Source organism: Lithobates pipiens, unplaced genomic scaffold (assembly GCF_037356315.1).
Source record: "Lithobates pipiens isolate NorthernLeopardFrog02 unplaced genomic scaffold, aLitPip1_a1.2 Scaffold_23, whole genome shotgun sequence".
In the NCBI taxonomy this organism is placed as follows: Eukaryota; Metazoa; Chordata; class Amphibia; order Anura; family Ranidae; genus Lithobates; species Lithobates pipiens.
Window position 1 is genome coordinate 55,362,262 of NW_027507785.1, and position 21,894 is coordinate 55,384,155.

At 43.9% G+C, this 21,894-nt stretch overlaps 1 protein-coding gene across 1 annotated transcript in view; it reads left to right on the plus strand.

The window, feature by feature from the left end:
- Positions 1-429: 429 nt before the first annotated feature.
- The window catches only part of LOC143927539 (G-protein coupled receptor 22-like), a 296,520-nt gene continuing 275,055 nt past the window's right edge, over positions 430-21,894 (plus strand). The window contains exon 1 of the mRNA XM_077451662.1: positions 430-770. The gene's annotated coding sequence lies outside the window, so the exon portion shown is untranslated. The remainder of the gene's footprint in view (positions 771-21,894) is intronic.

Consider the following 21,894-nt stretch of genomic DNA (forward strand, 5'->3'; position numbering starts at 1 on the left):
AAAAGGAATATTTAAGTGTTTATGTGGTGGGGGGAGGGGGTACGGGGGGGGGTACAGTATGTTTATTGATGAGCGAACCTCTACTTTTGTGTGTGAGTGCCTACTATACTAATACATATGGGAGAGAGAGAACGCAAATATTTATGTCGGTGTATGATATATACAGTATATAGTGTGCGAAGAGAAATGGTGATGTTCCATGCAGTGTGTGTTTTTGGAGGAAGAAATCTCGGTGTTTGTGTGCTGTCCAAGTCTGGTGCGTCTGCATTGTGTATGCATGGGAGAGGGAATATTTATGTTTGTGTATAGGAGTATATGTGTGTTTGTGTATGTGTAGGGGATGATGCAGTGAGAGTAGTAGGCAGGGGGGGGGAGTCGGGGAATAGACGGCATGGAATGGGAGAGAGAGGGAGGGCTGTAGTGGGAAGAACAGAGGGAAGGAGACAGGGAGAGAGAAGGAGGGAATTGGAGGCTGCAGCACACTCACACATACACCTGCAGCATTCAGAAGCATCCTCATCCCAGGCTGCAGCTGAATCAGGAGCTATCAGTCCAAATAGGAGAAGAGGGGTGGTAAAACAAACAAAAAAATAAAAACTGGAAGCACTCATCCAAAAAAAAAAATCCCATCTCAGAAGCAAGGATCCTACTACTACCATGCCAGCGAAGACCCCGGTCCTGGAGAGCCCCACTGCCAGGCAGGAACAGCTGGCCTTCCCTGGGGGGCAATAAAGTTCCTGCACAGCAGCCCACCAAGCTGCACCCAAAGGGTAAGTCCCGCATGCCTCTTTACTCCTCTATCATTAGCTGTAAATGACACCATCGCTGGGTAGACCCTCCAGGTACACATTACCCCTTTAGTGCCATGCATTTAACCCCTTGGCTGCCAGGTGTTATCTAAGATGAATCGTTTTAGGTTGCATCACCGAGCGCCCACAGGTGCCCTGCAACTGACCTTAATGGACTGGCCTGTGGTTGTATCCCCCCCCCTTGCCTCTGCAGCGTTGGGGGGCTCAGTGTATTGTGTGGCCGTCTCCGTGTTTCTCCGCAGCTGGTGATTGCAGGGAGCTGCAAGAAATAACAGTTGAATTGCAGAAAGAAATAACAGTTGAATTGTTATATGTAAATTATTATTTTTTTTTTCAATGTTTGTACAAAGCCTCCCTATACAATGGAGAGGACCTGAAATGACTTTGGATGGGTCATCGGGCGCAAAGAAGCGCTTAATCGGACGGCTGGGGCGATATTTCTGTAATTTGGCTTTTCAGTGTTTTGAAAAAGGATCCTGGGCTGCGGACTGTCGTTTTCCACAAGTGATAACATTGGCAGTGGAGAGATAGCCGTCTTGAGTGCTGGACTGTCATGCATAAGTAGATGGATGCTGCATATGGTCAGGGCGCCTGGGCTTCACTTCGCCTGTACCGAGAGCCACCAAAATAACCAAATCCGGTCCCTGCATGCTTCCCTGTGACCTCCGAAATAATCACCTATTTATTATTAGAACATATGTGTAATTTAGAGCAATAATCACCTGGACTCCTCCTGATTAATATTTATATGATGTTACATTGCCTATAAACCCTTGGATGATATGAAATGTTATCCGATCATTTGTTTTTCATAAGCCGGGCATGGCTTCCTGGGTGAAGTTGTCACCCTATGGATATCGGCGGGGTGTTTGCTAAAATTCTGATTGAAATTGTTTCTGATCACCATGAAAAGAGGTTACCTTGGTAAGGACATAATTGTGGAATGATTTTTTGGGATTACTTATTGCTTGTGTAACATATATTGACAGTGATTGGGTCACTGATACCAAACTGATAGATATTAGATCATAAACAGAAAATACAAGATAGATAGATAGATAGATAGATAGATAGATAGATAGATAGATAGATAGATAGATAGATAGATAGATAGATTGACGACAGACACTTTTCATCATATAGAGAACACAATAGATAGATAAAGACAAATATTAGATCATAAACAGAGAATACAAGATAGATAGATAGATAGATAGATAGATAGATAGATAGATAGATAGATAGATAGATAGATAGTTTAGATAGATAGATAGATAGATAGATAGATAGATAGATAGATAGATAGATAGATAGATAGACTGACTTTTGATCATATAGAGAACACGATAGATAGATAGAGACAGATATTAGATCATAAACAGAGAATACAAGATAGATAGATAGTTTAGATGGATAGATAGATTGACGACAGATAGTTAGACAGAGAGATAGATAGATAGATAGATAGATAGATAGATAGATAGATAGATAGATAGATAGATAGATAGACAACAGATACTTTTGATCATATAGAGAACACGATAGATAGATAAAGACAAATATTAGATCATAAACAGAGAATACAAGACAGATAGATAGTTTAGATGGATAGATAGATTGACGACAGATAGTTAGACAGAGAGATAGATAGACAGATGAACAGATGGATAGACATTTGTTCATACAGTATATAGAGAACAAATAGATAGAAAATAGATAGACAGTTGATTACATATAGAGAACACAAGATGGATGGATAGATAGATAGATAGATAGATAGATAGATAGATAGATAGATAGATAGATAGATAGATAGATAGACTTTCAATCATATAGAGAACAAGATAGATAGATAGAGACAGATATTAGATTATAAACATAAAATAGATATATAGGAAGGATAGATAGATAGATAGATAGATAGATAGATAGATAGATAGATAGATAGATAGATAGACTTTTGATCATATAGAGAACTGGGTAGAGACAGATATTAGATCATACACAGATACACAGATAGATAGATAGGTAGATAGACATTTGTTCATATATAGAGAACAAATAGATAGAAAATAGATAGTTGATTACATATAGAGAACACAAGATAGATAGATAGATAGATAGATAGACTTTCAATCATATAGAAAACAAGATAGATAGATAGAGACAGATATTAGAGTATAGACATGGAATACACGATAGATAGGTAGTTTAGATAGATAAATAGATAGATAGATAAATAGATAGATAGATAGATAGATAGATAGATAGATAGATAGATAGATAGATAGATAGATAGATAGTAGAGAGACTTTTGATCATATAGAGAACTAGATAGAGACAGATATTAGATCATTAACAGAATTCAAGATAGATAGATACTTTAGATGGATAGATAGATTGACGACAGATAGTTAGACAGAGAGATAGATAGACAGATGAACAGATGGATAGACATTTGTTCATATATAGAGAACAAATATGTAGACAATAGATAGACAGTTGATCACATATAGAGAACACAAGATAGATAGATAGATAGATAGATAGATAGATAGATAGATAGATAGATAGATAGATAGATAATACAAAGCAGTCTAGTTTTTCTGTTTTAGCACTCCCACAACAGCAGGATATTATCTTACTTTTCTCAGGTAACTAAACCCAGGATGAAAGTTTACCGACTTGGTTGAACATTTTGACCACTTCCCCATTGTTCTAAATGGTTCTAAGGCTATGCATAAGATATTTATTTGGATAAACCTGCAACTAGATTTTACAACCTAAATTCCAATGAATTCCGTCTTTTTTGGGACAGAACTGACTATGGCTTGTTCTAGAAAGATTTGCAAAGCATCTCCCCGGACTGTTGATTTCTGACTCAATTCTCCACGGCTGCTTTTTCAAAAATACCATTTGTTCGACAGATAGAGACTTTCCAGAGCTCTAGAAGATTTTTTTTTTATTAGATAGATACTGTTGAATTTTAATTGTGCTAATTGGGCTCAGTCAAATTGTTGAGTCCCGGGGGCCCCGAGGCCCAATGGTGACCTCTAGAGTTAGGGACAGGTGACATCCTTCTCTGTAGAGTGGGTTACAAGGCATGGTGGGTGTAATGCAAGATGATATGGTGGGCACCAGACATGTTTTGAATGCAAAGAGATTTATTGTCCCTTAAACAGAACTAGGGGGGGGCTAGGGGGTGGTGAGGGGGTTAGGGGCAGGATACCCTTAAAGTGTTTGTATACCCTTTTTTTGTATTTTTATATATTTTTTGTATTTTTACCTACAATAATATATAATAAGGCTTACCTGTAGGTAAAATGAATATCTCCTAGACCTATACGGTGTAGGAGATATTCACTTTGCATGCAGCCACTGATGTCAGTGGCGCATGCGCTGTGAAGGTCCTGCCGAAGGTCCAGCAGATGCTGTCGGACCCTGCCTGGAAAAAATCTCCTGTGGCGCGAGGGAGAGACAACATCGTGGCTCCAGCCACTCACATCGCCGGTGCTACGAACCCGGAGGACACACCGAAGGGAAATGGCAGCTCCCTCGGCGTGGACCGGGATCAGCTGCCGACGCCTCATTCTAAGATTAGTATTTCATAATGAGCTAGTATGCGGTGCATACTAGCTCATTATGCCTTTTGCCTTACAGGTTTTAAAAAAATATATAATAATTTCTGCGGGTATACAACCGCTTTAAGTGGAAACAATGTAAATTGGCAGACTTCGAGACTTCTTTAGGCAGACAGCTATACAGGTGACGGCCTCCAGCCGGACACCATTTCTGTATAGGAAGGACCGCTATCTCCTATGGCAACAATCTTGTAGTAGTTACGGAAATTGTATTCAACTATTTGCAACACAAACAGTTCTCAGCTTACTCCACAATCACTCAGTGTGGGTCTTCACTCTACGAACTGACAGTTTTACCCTGAGTTCTATTACTTTTAGCACTCAGTATCTTCCTCAAGTGTCTCCCCTGCTTCCGTGCTGGGTCCCTGGCTTGGCACTCACTAATACTCTTCCAGTGTCACCCCCGCAGACACGTGATGTCCCTGGCTTGGCACTCACAGCTTGCTCACAATGGTCTCCAGTAACAAGGTGGATGGTCCCTACTTCTGCTTGGACTACAAGTCTGCAGTCCGAACCCTGCGCTACACTCCTGCTTCTGGATAGGCCCTCAGACAGCCTAGCAGCCAGATGTCCCAGAGATAGGCCTCAGGCTTCCAGCCTAGCAGCCCAGGGCAACATAACACATGCCCACCCAGACAGCTGTCCAGGTGGCGCAGAACCCCGATCAGCTGACTCCACCCAAATGAATAGGCTCTCCCAGCAAGCCAAGGGACTTAAAGAAACCCCTGCCAATTGGCTGAGACACCCCATCCACTCAGAATCTGTCCTTGCTATGCCCTTGTCTTATCTAATGTCACCAGCTTTAATGCCACCTAGTGACAGAAGAGAGAAGTGCAGCAATTCCAGAATTAGGAGGAAATCAATTGATCTCCTAGCAATTGGCCAAGACAACTATCACCTGGCTACAAAATTTGATAGCAACCCTGCCTAGGCATCAGGGTGCTACACTTAGATCACAGGTGATGCTGAAATCTGCTTGGGTGGTGAAACTGCATAATGAAAGAGAAGTTTTAAAAATGTAATATTTGTTCAACAGTTATGTAGCAGCTAAGAAACCCTTTATAATCCAGGTATACATATAATCATGTATAATTAGGTTTGATATCATCATGGCCATGTCTCTAGACCAGGCGTCTCCAAACTCTCTAAACAAAGGGCCAGATTATTGTCCTTTATACTTTAGGGGAGCTGGACTGTGGCCACCAGGAATATAATTCTTTTTTTCTGGCATCAGTTGGAGTAAACAGTGTCCCATCTTTGGTATTAGGGGGATGAATAGTAGAGGTCGACCGATATGGGTTTTTCTCTGGCCGATGCCGATATTTAGAAATCATGGTGGCCGATAGCCGATATATAATGCCGATTTTTTTGGGCCGATATGTTAGGCCGATTTTATTTTATTTTATTTATTTATTTTTAATCCCCCTTGATCTAACACACCTTTCCCACTGGGGCGTTTTTTAAGGCGCTTTTGGGCTAAAAATAGCGCCTGTAAAGTGCCTGCAAAATGGCTCCCCTGCAGTCTGTGTGAAAGACAGAGTGCTTTCACATTGAGGCGATGCGCTGGCAGGATCTTAAAAAAAAAAGTCCTCCAAGCAGCACGTTTGGAGTGGTGTATACCGCTCCTCCACCACTCCTGCCCATTGATATGAATGGGCACCACTGCCGAAGCGGTGCTTCATGGGCACATTTAACCTCTTCCTTGGCTGCTAGCTGGGTTATATGTGCCCCACTAGCAGCCAAATAGCACCGCTAAAATGATGGTAAAGCGCCGCTAAAACTTGCGTTTTACCATCAACGCTCCAGTGTGAAAGCAGTCTTCATAAGTGATACAGAAAATTTCTTACACTTAAACATTTATTAAACAAAACAAACCTCCAATCAGTTTACTTGTATGTATGATCTAGATTAAAAAAAAAAAAAAAACCTATATATTAAATAAAAACGGGTAGTCAAAACTTTTGGACAAAAAAAAAAAAAAATGGACTAACTTTACTGTTTTTATTTTATTTTTATTTTTTAAATGGTGTATTTTTTTCCCAAAAAAATGCATTTGAAAGACCTCTGTGCAAATGCCGTGTGACATAAAATATTGCAACAACCGCTATTTTATTCCCTAGGATCTCTGCTAAAAAAAAATATATATAATTTTTGGGGGTCTAAGTGATTTTCTGGCAGAAAATACAGGATTTTTACTTGTAAGCAACAAGTGTAAGAAAAGTATTTAAATGGTTAAACTGAGAACTTCTACACTGAGATGACTTCATTCATTCAGTGTAAACATTGTAACATTTAGTTCTTTTCTTGGCAGTCTGCCCAGAGAGGAGGAAAGTGTTGCTATGACGACTCAGCAACTCACACTGACTTCTTACAGAAGTCATTTCAAAGTCCCGCTGTAGAATCGGCTTTTTATCAGCACAATCGGCCGATGCCGATTATTTAAAAAACGGCAAATATCGGCCGATATATCGGCCGGCCGATATATCGGTCGACCTCTAATGAATAGTGCCCCATTATTGGTGTCAGTGGGCCGAATAGTGTCTAATATCACTGGGAGGAATAGTGCTCCAAGGGCCAGATAAAGGCAAGCAAAGGGCCGCATCTGGCCCCCTGGGCTGAAGTTTGGGCACAACTGCTCTAGACCACCAGCCACAGATGGCTTTATGGTCTGGTTGAGGGTGGTAACTAGCTGGAGACAGGTGGTCTTAAATCACATTGCAAGTTCCTTATATGGCATCTTATAGTGCAGCTCAGAACCCAAAGAGGCAGAGCAGAACTGTGGGTGTATCGATGGCCATAGATGGAAAGAAGTCCTAGCAATAAAGATAAGTGCTCTGACACTGGCCATGAAGCCAACAGGACTGTTGCATGTTTGACTTGGCCAATACATGGATGAGACTTCTATGTGGTTAGGGGTGTTTTTCTCTTGTCTTAATGGGAGGTAAAGACTGGGCTCCTGTGCTTGGAATCCTTCCAACAATTTGGCCATGCCCAGATATCACCCCGAAGAATGCCCTACAGCTCCCAGTCCTGTATTGTTACATGGTACCATCCAGTCAATGGAAGTACCATCCAGTGGAAGTGTGCCATATATGACCAAATTTACAGACCTGTCCATACACTCAAGGTCAGATATATCCAATTTTACCATTTGTATGTCTGGGATCAATATGAGCTATCTATAAAATGCCCACACAACCAGGCATGGAGAGGGCATTACCATTCCCACCCCTTCTATCCTGTATTCAAGAGAATTTGGAGAGAAAGAGGCCACCAAATGTCCAACAGATGTCCATGTCAGGTTAAAAAAAATTGTTCTTCATGAATGGGCAGCTTAGAACTATTTCCATTAGACCAGCCATCCTCAACCACAGTTCTGTGGAACCCTAGGGTTACTCCAGAGGTTGATCGACCTCCCATCTGATGGTGCTGGTTCTGGGGGGCCAACTCCGCTTGGCAAAACAAGCTGACTGACATCAATGATCCTTTTAGTTGTTTGTACCTGCTGGCATTCTGGCCACCACTGAAAGGGAGTGCATTCTTCCCACTGACCACCAATGTAAGGGGCATTCTTCCCACTGACCACCAATGTAAGGAGCATTCTTCCCACTGACCACCAATGTAAGGAACATTCTTCCCACTGGCCACCAATGTAAGGAACACTCTTTCCACTGACCACCAATGTAAGGGGCATTCTTCCCACTGATCACCAATGTAAGGCGCTTTCTACCCACTGATCACCAATGTAAGGAGAATTCTTCTCACTGATCATCAATGTAAGGAACATTCTTCTCACTGACCACCAATGTAAGGAAAATTCTTCTCACTGATCATCAATGTAAGGAACATTCTTCCCACTGATCACCAATGTAAGGAACATTCTTCTCACTGACCACCAATGTAAGGAACATTCTTCCCACTGGCCACCAATGTAAGGAACACTCTTTCCACTGACCACCAATGTAAGGGGCATTCTTCCCACTGATTACCAATGTAAGGCGCTTTCTACCCACTGATCACCAATGTAAGGCGCTTTCTACCCACTGATCACCAATGTAAGGAGAATTCTTCTCACTGACCACCAATGTAAGGAACATTCTTCCCACTGATCACCAATGTAAGGAACATTCTTCCCACTGATCACCAATGTAAGGAAAATTCTTCTCACTGATCATCAATGTAAGGAACATTCTTCCCACTGATCACCAATGTAAGGAACATTCTTCCCACTGATCACCAATGTAAGGAACATTCTTCTCACTGATCACCAATGTAAGGAGCATTCTTCCCACTGATCACCAATGTAAGGAGCATTCTTCCCACTGATCACCAATGTAAGGAACATTCTTCTCACTGATCACCAATGTAAGGAACATTCTTCTCACTGATCACCAATGTAAGGAACATTCTTCTCACTGATCACCAATGTAAGGAACATTCTTCTCACTGATCACCAATGTAAGGAACATTCTTCCCACTGATCACCAATGTAAGGAACATTCTTCTCACTGATCACCAATGTAAGGAACATTCTTCTCACTGATCACCAATGTAAGGAGCATTCTTCCCACTGATCACCAATGTAAGGAACATTCTTCCCACTGACCACCAATGTAAGGAACATTCTTCCCACTGATCACCAATGTAAGGAACATTCTTCCCACTGATCACCAATGTAAGGAAAATTCTTCCTACTGATCACCAATGTAAGGAACATTCTTCCCACTGATCACCAATGTAAGGAACATTCTTCTCACTGATCACCAATGTAAGGTACATTCTTCCCACTGATCACCAATGTAAGGAAAATTCTTCCTATTGATCATCGATGTAAGGACAATTTTTCCCACTGATCACCAATGTAAGGAGCATTTTATTCACTGACCTCCAATGAACCGGTTTAGACGGGGTTCCCCGAGACTTGAAAATTATTTCAGGGGTTCCTCTGGGACAAAAAAGCTGATAAAGGCTACATTAGACTGAAAGAGCATTTGGCAAGGTCTGCTGAGCTGCATTGCTTTTATAAAGCCAAAATAATGCTGACTTGATTGCAAGCTCTTCAAACAAGCTTCCTATTTACCCGCCGACCATGGTAATGACAGCTTGTGTTTGTTAAATTACATTTCTCAGCTGTCACCAGGCACAGGGTACGTCAGCTGCAGCTCTGAGCAAACATTTCTCTGCTGATGATTTAGAGGTCAATGGCTGGGTAACGATTGCAGTCTTGCGTTGACGCTCTGAGCCCGTTACACTCCAGAAAAACTGAACTAGTAAGCGGTGGAAGTTGAATTGTAAATGCTAATGGTATTTTAATTGCATCCAGTGCTGCGGTATATTCTGAGATGGATCAACTGTAGTTTCACGCACGGCAGGAGGGACACAGCCAAGCGTTAGGTGACTCTCCAAGGTTAAAGTAGGTGCTCAACACTTACCGGCTGTGCCTTTAGAAAATACGCGTCTGTGGCAATATTTGGTGGCTCATGTACACGGGGGGAGCTGGAGCTTTGGAAGAAAAGGAGAGGGCTGGTTCTTGCCCAGTTAATGAACATGTTTTATTTCATGGATTAGCTGCTTCATGCCTCCCAGCACATTGCACATGTTCACAGTCTGAGCAGAACATGGTGCATAGACTGTATATGTAAAAAAAAAATATATATATATTATATATATATATATATATATATATATATATATATATATAAAGCATTGAAAAAGTATTCGTACCTCTTGAAATTTTCCACATTTTGTCACGTTACAACCAAAAACGTAAATGTATTTTATTGGGATTTTATGTGATAGACCAACACAAAGTGGCACATCATTGTGAAGTGGAAGGAAAATAATAAATATGTGAAAAGTGTGGCATTTGTATGGCGCCCCCCAGAGTCAATACTTTGTAGAACCTCCTTTCTCTGCAGTTACAGCTGCCAGTCTTTTTTGGGATGTCTCTACCAGCTTTGCACATCTAGAGAGGGACATTTCTGCCCATTCTTCTTCTTTGCAAAATATCTCAAGCTCTGTCAGACTGGATGGAGAGCGTCTGAACAGCAATTTTCAAGTCTTGCCACAGATTCTCAATGTGATTTAGGTCTGGACTGTGACTGGGCCATTCTAACACATGAATATGCTTTGATCTAAACCATTCCATTGTAGCTCTGGCTGTATGTTTAGGGTCGTTGTCCTGCTGGAAGGTTTAACCTACGCCCCAGTCTCAATTTTTTGCAGACTCTAATAGGTTTTCTTATAAGATTGCCGTGTATTTGGCTCCATCCATCTTCCCATCAACTCTGACCAGCTTCCCTGTTCCTTCTGAAGAAAAGCATCCCCACCACATGATGCTGCCACCACCATGTTTCACGGTGGGGATGGTGTGTTCAGCGTGATGTGCATTGTTAGTTTTCCCCCACACATAGCATTTTGCTTTTAGGCCAAAAAGTTCAATTTTGGTCTCATCTGACCAGATCACCTTCTTCCACATGTTTGCTGTGTCCCCCACATGGCTTCTCGCAAACTGCAAACTGAACTTCTTACAGCTTTCTTTCACCAATGTCTTTCTTCTTGTCACTCTTCCATAAAGGGCAGATTTGTGGAGAGCACGACTAATAGTTGTCCTGTGGATAGATTCTCCCACCTGAGCTGTGGATCTCTGCAGCTCCTCCAGAGTTACCATGGACCTCTTTGGCTCTTCTCTGAAGAATGTTCTCCTTGCCCAGCCGGTCAGTTTAGGCGGACGGCCATGTCTTGGTAGGTTTGCAGTTGTGTCATACTCTTTCCATTTTCGGATGATGGATTGAACAGAGCTCCGTGAGATGTTCAAAGCTTGGGATATTTTTTTATATCATCCCTGACCTGTCTGGTGTGTTCCTTGGTCTTGATGATACTGTTTGTTCACTAACAATCCCCTGAGGGCTTCATGGAACAGCTGTATTTATACTGAGATTAAAATTACACACAGGTGGACTCTATTTACTAATTAAGGGACTTTTTAAGGCAATTGGTTCCACTAGATTTTAGTTAGGGATATCAGAGTAAAGGGGGCAAAGCACAGAGACAGAAAGCAACCAACCCGGGTATCAGTTTACTGCAGTCAGATCAGTTAGTAAAAAAAAAGTTATTTCATAATTTTAAATCATTTTATAATATTATGATGCGATAACTATTTTGTTATGTAACATGTATCTTCTTCTAACCACTTGACCTCCGGAAGGTCTTCCCTCCTTCCTGACCAGGCCATTTTTTGCGATATGGCACTGCGTTATTTTAAATGAGAATTGCTCTGTAGTGCGACGCTGTACCAAAATAAAATTGATGTCCTTTTTTTCCCCACAAACGGAGCTTTCTTTTGGTGCTATTTGATCACCTCTGCAATATTTTTTATTTTTTTACGTTATAAACAAATAACGACCATCAATTTCGAAAAAAAAAAAAAACAATATTTTTTACTTTCTGCTGTAAAACATATCTAATAAAAAAATGTAAAAAATCTAATTTCTTCATCAATTTAAGCCAATATGTATTCTGCTACATAATTTCTGTAAAAAAAAAAAAAAATAATGATTGGTTTGCACAAAAGTTATAGCGTCTACAAACTATAAGAATTTTTTTACTAGTTATGGTGGCGATCAGCTGGAATGCACTATTGCGGCGGACAAATTGGACACCTAGCTGACACTTTTGACACTTTATTGGGGACCAGTGACACTAATACAGCGATCAGTGCTAAAAAATGTGCACTGTCACTGTAACTAATGACACTGGCTGGGAAGGGGTTAACATCGGGGGGCGATCAAAGGGTTAACTGTGTGCCTAGCTAATGTTTTAGTGTAGTGTGGCGAGTGCTTTTACTAGGGGAAGGAAGGCATAGATTCATGTCCCTGTTTTACAGAAACACAGGATGCATGCCTTCTGTACTGACAGTATGGCAATCTGTCTTGTTTACATAGACAGACTGTCGTTCTGCCAGTGTACTGAACGATCAGCGGGTGACGGTGGGAAAAATCACAGCGGGAGCGAGTGGGGTGCATTCACACCCCGATACCCGGAAGTGCAGGATCACGTATATATATATATATATATATATATATATATATATATATATATATATATATATATATATATATATGTGATCCTGCCCTGTAGCAGTAAATCTGGTATGGGGTGGTCGGGAACAGATTAACTAACAATTGCGTGGTCATGCAGCACTGTACATAAAGTTAAATTTGTATCATTTTTTTTTTACATTAATAGAGTTTTCTTTTAGTGGTATTTGATCACCTCTGGCTCTTTTATTTTTTTTATTATATAAAAATAATTTATTATATAAATGAAATTTTTTGAAAAAAAATACTGAAAATTTTGAAAAAAATAATTTTTTCTTTGTTTCTGTTATACAGTTTTGCAAGCAAATAATCGTTCTTCATACATTTAGGCCAAAATTTATTCTGCTACATTTCTTTTGGTGAAAATACCCCAAATCAGTATATATTATTTAGTCTGTGTGAAAGTTGTGGTGCCTACAGACTATTATCATTATTATTATTATTATTATACAGGATTTATATAGCACCATCAGTTTATGCAGCGCTTTGCAATATAAAAAGGAGACATGCAGTTATAATACAATAAAATACAAGAGGATTAAGAGGGCCCTGCTTAGAAGAGCTTACAATCTAATAGGGTGGGGCGGGTGGTACAAAAGGTTGCAATTGTGGGGATGAGCTGATGGAAGTGATAGAAGATTAGTTGGAGACGTGATAGGCTTTCCTGAAGAGATGGGTTTTCCGGGATCGCCTGAAGGTAGCAAGAGTAGGGGATAGCCGAACGGGTGGAGGTAGCGAGTTCCAGAGGATGGGAGAGGCTCTGGAGAAATCCTGGAGACGAGCATGGGAGGGGGAGACGAGAGAGCTTGAGAGTAGGAGGTCTTGAGAAGAGTGGAGACTATGGCCGCGTACACACGGGCGGATTGTCTGCCCAACTTAGTCAGACAATCCGCTCGTGTGTGGGCTTCAGCGGACTTTTTCAGCGGACAGTCTGACGGACTTAGCCCTACGGAATTTCCGTAATTTTGTCCGTCCAAACTTGGTTTCAGCGGACAGTCCGCTCGTGTGTAGGCAAGTTGGACGGACTAAGTATGGCGCATGCTCAGAAAGGATTTACACGCCGAAGGTTGCATTGCAGTGTATTGGACGTCGAATTTCTAGTCCCGTCGTACGTGCCGTACACTTCATCGCGCAAGCTTTCAGCGGACTGTCTGTTCATCGTGTGGTCAAGTCCGTTAATTCAAAAGTTGAACGGACTGTCTGTCGGATTGTCTGACGAACTTAGTTGGGCAGACAATCCGCCCGTGTGTACGCGGCCTATGGCATACATATATCTGAAAATTGATAATCCTGATATACTGACGGCCTATCGCATTTCCTGAGGCCCTTAAATGCCAGGACAGTACAAATAACGCAAGGCGATTCCGGTGTGGTATCTGGGCCATCTCCACTGGAGACGTACTGGTACGACGTGGTGCCTGCTCAAGCCGCCAGCCAGCATTAAAATTACTGCTGGGCAGTTGGCAAGTGGTTAAAGTGTATCGAAACCCCAAGAACAAAAATTTAATATACTGCAGCTTACCAGTCCTGAGATCTGGTGGCGGCACTCGTTTTCTTTTTTCAGACTTTTTTTTTTCCCCCACTACTTTTTGCTGGTGATTCTGCCAGTAACACACTTCCTGTCCTAGGGTGAAAAACAAACAAAACCAGGGCCAGCTCACTGGCTGGTTGCCAGAGGTTACAGCACACATTACAGCTCACTGATAAGTTGCTAGTGGTTACAGCACATGATTTCTGCTTGTTGATTTGTTGCTAGAGATTACTGTGGATATGACCTCAGGGGGTCATGATATATATATCAATGCCGTCCCTATTTGCATATGAATGCTGGTAATTGACATGTAAACACAGGGTCTGCAGGTGAGTCATCTGTACACACCAATAGGGCAGAGCTGGGCAGCATTAGTAGAAGCACTTCACACTGAGATATCAGGACACAGCACAGGACTAAAACCTCAAGGGACGAGGGAATTTAAATCAGGATAGTTGGCAAGTATGAGGCAGCTGCTTTGGGCCCCACAACAATGACAGGGCCCATGGCAGCTGCCCCTTTTGCCCTGCCTTAAAAACGGCCCTGAAGAAAACAATAAAAAACAAACAAAAAAATAAAATGGGCAGACTCGATGGACTACTAGATCTTTTTCTGACGTCACTTTTCTATGTTTCTAAAACAAGAGTGTACTAGTCTATGGAGGAGCAGTGTTGTCATCCTCGGGGCGGGGCTATAGAACTTTATCTACTATCCTATTCTCTATAACTTTAGGGGGAGGCGCTCTGTAATCCATTGAGTTGAATTGAGCAAGGCAGATAACAATGTTTAAGATAAGACTACAGCGTGTCGTTGATAAACCCACTATGCTCTTGCGCTATTAAGCGCCCATCCAGCCTTTTGGTATAATGCATCCTTAAAGAGGAAGTAAACCCCGATGAGTTTACTTCCTCTTTCATTCCCTGCAAAGGCAAAGCATAATGGACTACTATGCATCGTATAGTAGCCCATTATGTGTCACTTACCTGACACAGGAGCCAGCGAAGTCACCGCTGTCCCCTGTAGTCCGCCGCATCCATCTTCTCGTGGGTCTCCCAGCTCCGCCGCTGTCATTTGGCGAAGCCGCGATGACGTCACTCCAGCGCATGCGCACAGGAGCCGAGACGCGCAGCATTGCGTGGCATCTTCGTTATCGAGGATGCCACGCTCAGTGTGCCTTAGACAGCGGTGCCCGTCTTCGGGCAAATATCTCCTAAACCGTATAGGTTTGGGAGATATTTCTTGGACCTACAGGTAAGCCTTAATCTAGGCTTACCTGTAGGTCAAAGTGGTTTGTAAGGGTTTACAACCACTTTAAGTAACCCACGTCTCCCCCTTTCCCCAGTAAACAGACATTACCACATTCTTACGTCCTCATCTCAGCACGACTGCCTTACCGAGCAGTTCACTGGTTCTTTTATTCACACACAAACAGGAAGCCCTGCCTCCAACAGCCAATCGCCTCCTGCACAGGATGTGACCTCACAGGATATGACCAAATAAGGATATGACAACACAGGATGTGAATGTCAACACAGGAGAAATTAATTTATACAACAACCAATACAACAATGACTAGGGGAGTCTCATGGGTTGTGTCTGTACAATCTCCAGCCCCCTATCTCTGTGTCACAGGAAGCCTGAGATCATGAACACTTCTCCTGACCACAACGATTCAAAGAATCCCATCCTTATCATTTGTTTGTAAATCCTTATTCTGCGTTGTTCAGAGAACTAAGCATACCCAGACTATACTACTGTCTTTGTGGACGAGAGATTATCTGAAGGTGTATGCTCATGGCACCACAGATATGTTGATCAGGCACACAGGGGTGAGATGTGCGCACATCCGCTAAACCGATAATGTCTTTGGAGAGCGAAGACATCCCCCCCCAGACGATCATTCTGTGCATCACAGGGGCCCTTTGCTGGTGGACATATCCCCACTCCGAAAACACTTCTCTACATCCCCAAGGAGCTTTCCACTAGCAAACGGATCTCAGCCAGCGTCAGTCTGCCCCATTCAGCTCTTTAGAGTGGGCTGCGGGAGCACTAACACCGGGAGACACTTATGACAATACATATTAAAATACATCTTCATAAAATTTCCACAACAAGCATAGAAAATCATAAGAAGAATGATGTTACAGTAAATGAGACTTTCGATGTGTCACATATAATAAGTACAATATATTTAGGAAAAGTTGAAAATATTGTTCATTACAAACACACAAAAGTACATGCTGCCGGCAATGGGGAGCTACAGATCATTGAGGGAAGCTGCCGGCAATGGGGAGCTACAGATCATTGAGGGAACCATGAATGCCAACATGTACTGTGACATACTGAAGCAGAGCATGATCCCCTCCCTTCAGAGACTGGGCCACAGGGCAGTATTCCAACATGATAACGACCCCAAACACACCTCCAAGAAGACCACTGCCTTGCTAAAGAAGCTGAGGGTAAAGGTAATGGACTGGCCAAGCGTGTCTCCAGACCTAAACCTTATTGAGCATTTGTGGGGCATCCTCAAACAGAAGGTGGAGGAGCACAAGGTCTCCAACATCCACCAGCTCCGTGATGTCATCATGGAGGAGGGGAAGAGGACTCCAGTGGCAACCTGTGAAGCTCTGGTGACCTCCATGCCCAACAGGGTTAAGGCAGTGCTGGAAAATAATGGTGGCCACACAAAATATGGACACTTTGGGCCAAATTTGGACATTTTCACTTATGGGGGGAACTCACTTTTTGTTGCCAGGGGTTTAGACATTAGTGGCTGTGTGTTGAGTTATTTTAAGGGGACGGCAAATTTACACTGTTATACAAGCTGTACACTCACTACTTTACATTGTAGACAAGTGTCATTTCTTCAGTGTTGTCACATGAAAAGATAGAAGAAAATATTTGCAAAAATGTGAGGGGTGTACTCACTTATGTGAGATACTATATATACATATATATTAGTGTTTTCACTGAAAGTTGGTTTCATGGTCACACATCTTATCATTCTAGCTGACTTAGCATAGGATACATTTTTGTTATGTTAAAGCGGAGGTCCACCCTAAAGTGGACCTCCGCTCATCGGAACCCTCCCCCCCTCCGGCGCCACAATTGGCACCTTTCAGGGGGGAGGGGGGTGCAGATACCTGTACAGTACAGGTATTCTGCACCCACTTCCGGGATAGCTCTCTGCGGAAAGCGGCCTAGATTATGCCCCTTTCCGCAAGTGCCCGCCCCTTTCTGCAAGTGCCCCGCTGCCTGCTGGGAAACACACAGATTCCAGAGGCAGCGGGGACTGTCCTTATTGCGCAGCGCGATTCGCGCATGCGCAGTAGGGAACCGGGAAATGAAGCCGAAAAGCTCCATTTCCTGATTCCCATACCCAAGATGGCGGCGGCAGCACCTTACAGACGATCTAGAGAACGGCTTCGGGTGCCGACATCGCGGGCGCGCTGGAAAGGTAAGTGTCACTATTTTAAAAGTCAGCAGCTGCAGTATTTGTAGCTGCTGGCTTTAAAAAAAAAAAAAACGCGGAGTCCCGGTGGACTCCCGCTTTAAGTGTAGCATTCTAAGCAGTGGCATAGCGTGGGGGGGTGCCGTGGCTCCGGGCTCCACATTTAGGGGGGCGCAATTTCGTGCCAGTAGTGTCACTACTGGCTGCCCCCTCCTAATTTAAATTTCCTGTGTCCTCCATGCTGCGACCGCCATGTTCAGTGTCCGGCGACCTGTAATTAGGCGTATGGGGGTCATGTGCGGCGTGGGGCTGGCTTGTCCGTGATCGCAGTTGCTCCTGAAGTCCCACCTTCGCACATGACCCCCATGCTCCCAATCACAGTACGCTGGAGCATGGAGGGGAGACAAGCACTGGAAAGTGTGAGCCTCTGGGGCCGCTGTCTTCTCATCCTCCTATCCTCCGGAGTCCAGGCCGACGCAGGACAAGGTGGTGAGGAATGAATGGACACAGACTGGGGGGGGGGGGGGGGCTAGAGGCACCCTGTAGTGGTCAGTGTAGTGTAGCGTAGTGGACAGTATAGTGGGCAGTGTAGTGTGTAATGGTCAGTAAAGGAATCAGGCTGGTCAGTGTTGAAATCAAGTACGTTAGTGTAGTGGTCAGTATAGGAATCAGGTAGGTCAGTACTATTGTATTGGAAGGGACTTGGGGTGTGCTAAAAGTCCGCAGGTTAAGGGGCGCAAATTATTTGCCTTGCCCCGGGTGCTGACAACCCACGCTACCCCACTGATTCTAAGTAATGTGTAAGTGTAACACTTCCAGTGTAAGCCCCCGTACACACGGTCGAAAATTCGGATTTTGTACAAAACTGGTGTTGCATACACACGGTCGGACAAAGTTGTCGGAAAATCCGATCGTTCAGAACGTGATGACGTTAGTTTGTTACGACGGGACTACGTTCAGGCTAGTAGCCAATAGCTCTGGTCTCCTAATTTGATCTGAGCATGCGTGGCACTTTGTCCGATCCGATCATGTTGTTGGAAAATTTTATATCCAGCTCTCAAACTTTGTTGGTCGGACATTCCGACGGAAAAAGTCAGATGGAGCCCACACACGGTCGGATTATCCGACAACACGGTCCGATCGGACATTTTCCGTCGGAATGTCCGACCGTGTGTACAAGGGCTTAGAGATCGCGGCATTCCCCCTGACAATGCCTTCATCTGCTTTTCTCTCTAGAAAGTAGGAGCCATGTTTGTTAAGGCATCCCCCGGGGTCACTTCCTAGACTGAGATGATGACTCTGAAATAACACAAATCCTTTCAGTCCTGGAGTCTGTGCATTTCTCTGCCATGTTCACAAATGTCAGCCTCTCGCCTTGACTTGTTGCAAAGTTACAGTGTTGATGTCTAAAGACTACAGAAGAGGAGACTGATCAAATGCTTCCTCCTGCCTGCAGCAAAGTGATGACATCAGACTGGAGCTCAAGAATAGCTTTTTTTTTTTTTTTCTCCATCGGACCTTTGCTTGCCAAAAATCTGGCGGACTTTAGAAATAGAACATGTTTTAAAATTCCTACCGAGAAATCCACTTGTGTGTATGCTAGTCCGACGGACAAAAACCAACGCTAGGGCAGCTATTGGCTACTGGCTATGAACTTCCTTATTCTAGTCCGGTCGTACGTCATCACGTTCGAATCCGTCGGACTTTGGTGTGATTGTGTGTGGCCAAGTCTGTTCATTCGGAAAGTCCATCAGAACTCAGCTGAAAGTCCGTCAGAACTCCGCCGACAGTCTGTCGGACCTAGTTCCTCGAAAAGTCCGGTCGTGTGTACGCGGCATTAGTGTCAAAGTCAGTATAAAAGAACTCTCTTAGTTTGAATAAATCCAGAGAATAGCCATTGACAGTTGGATCCTCACCCTAGTTGGACGGTCCTTCTCTCACCAGGCCTAGCAGCCAACAGGGTGCTTGAGTCAGGAACCAAGTCTCTGCCACAGACTTTGTTATAGAACACGTGTAAGGAAACTTAAAACTTGTAGAACGCTCGTGTGGTACCAGTATCTTACAGCCGGTCCGGCGATACCGCATGCAATTGGATTCAGTTAGGTCCTTCAGCTTTTCCAGGCTCTTGCTGAGAAGCCAACCCTTGTGTGGTCTTCTCCTGAAGAGTCCTCCCCTGGGTAAATACGAAGTTGCTGGGCCTCTCCGTAACCTGAGACAGAACCGGACCACCTCCGAATCCTTTCTTTAGTTTCCTTGCCTCGGGCTAGCCAGCCCCGAGACGTAGTCGGATGGATCTACACCCCAGGCCATAGTTGTCAGGAGGACTAGGACCATGCAGTCAGAACATACTTCTGGACCGGAACCCTGAAACTTGTGACATCCGCATCTTAAGTAGCCTCTCCCAGAAAGCACAGCAAGAGTGACACTCCCACTGGGCTTACTCCGAGAGAAAGTAACCTTAAAGCACCCAACCAGACTGTGTTTCCATGCCTGTCAGAAGTAACAGCGCCCCCTATGGCCAGGCCGAACGCCCTATAGTCTAGTCAGACTGATGCTGAGGTCAAAATTTGGAGTAATTGAACCCAAGCCAAACTGCAGTTTAGGTATAACATTACATTTCAAAAACACATAGCTCATGCTCTTCAGAAGCCGGCGCTACATTTATTTATAGGGGTCTGTGGAAAGTGCGATGGAGGGATTTGCTTCCTAGGAAGACTGACGATAGATTTGTGATGGGTGAGCTTGCAAGCCCTTCACTTTGGAGACCTACTCACTACCGTTGGTGGTCTCAGTCTATGCCGCTAACAATGACGACGGTTGTTGACTGGTTCTGGATAAACCTCGAGAACCGTCGCGGCCGCTGCCAATCCGTAAATCAGCTTCCAGCTCGTCTACGGCATTCAACAAATGCCTCTCACTGCTAAGATACAATCATTTTAATTTGTGTGTTCATTTGCGTTGAAGATTCGTGCTGCGGCACAGCTAAGCCGCCTGCCAGGGACACCTGCACACTCTAATGCTTCGCTCTCAGACAGGCCAGCTGAAGAGCACTCCTTAGCTTGGCATCATGACGTCAGCCGAGTGGATTCAAATGCTCAGACGTTCGCTCAATGGGGTTTTTTCTTTTTTCAGCCTCTTCACAGGTGTTGACATTTTGAAAGACTACATCAGCATAGTCTGGAAATGTTGAGGGCCATCCAAATGCCAAATGTTCTTTTGAGCAAGATTGTCCTAGAGGCCGGGCCGATGAGGCAGCTACCTTGGGTGCTTTAGCAGGATAAGGGGTGCAAGAAGGGCAAGATCTGCATCCTCCTGCTTCTAAAGTACTGTAGTTCACAGCTCATGTCGGAGGGGGTGGGGCACCTTGGCCTTTTTGTCTTGGGCGCTAAAGGGCCTTGTCCTGGCACTGGAGTGCCCTTGTATTTTAATAACATCATATGGTCCCATGTCCACATTTTCTTCATCCTGTAGCCCCTAAATATGGAGAAACGTGCTATGTAGACCACCGATATTTCGTGAAAGGCTTAGCGACTTTGCATGTCTAATAAGCCCCACCATTAGGGCTCGTTTACACTTTTCAACACTCGTTTACACTTGCTTCGACTTCGCCTACTGCTTCAACATACTTTTTTATGTGTTTTTGATGCTTCTGAGATACTTTTTTGAAGCTTTAATGAAACTTGGCATATACCCTGTGTGTGTGTTGATTTTCTATTTGTTTTAAAGGGGCCCAGTAGAACCCAGGCTCTGTGGTACCCCCACTCAGCAGATACCCAGGTCATTAGTACCCCCACTCAGCAGATCCCCAGCTCATTAGTACCCCCACTCAACAGATCCACAGCTCATTAGTACCCCAACTCAGCAGATCCCCAGCTCATTAGTACCCCCACTCGGCAGATCCCCAGCTCATTAGTACCCCCACTCAGCAGATCCTCAGCTCATTAATACCCCCACTCAGCAGATCCCCAGCTCATTAGTACCCTCACTCAGCAGATCTTCAGCTCATTAGTACCCCCCTCGGCAGATCCCCAGCTCATTGGTACCCCAATCAGCAGATCCCCAGCTCATTAGTACCCCCAGTCAGCAGATCCCCAGCTCATTAGTACCCCCACTCAGCAGATCCTCAACTCATTAGTACCCCCACTCAGCAGATCCCCAGCTCATTAGTACCCCCACTCGGCAGATCCCCAGCTCATTAGTACCCCCACTCAGCAGATCCTCAGCTCATTAATACCCCCACTCAGCAGATCCCCAGCTCATTAGTACCCTCACTCAGCAGATCTTCAGCTCATTAGTACCCCCCTCGGCAGATCCCCAGCTCATTGGTACCCCAATCAGCAGATCCCCAGCTCATTAGTACCCC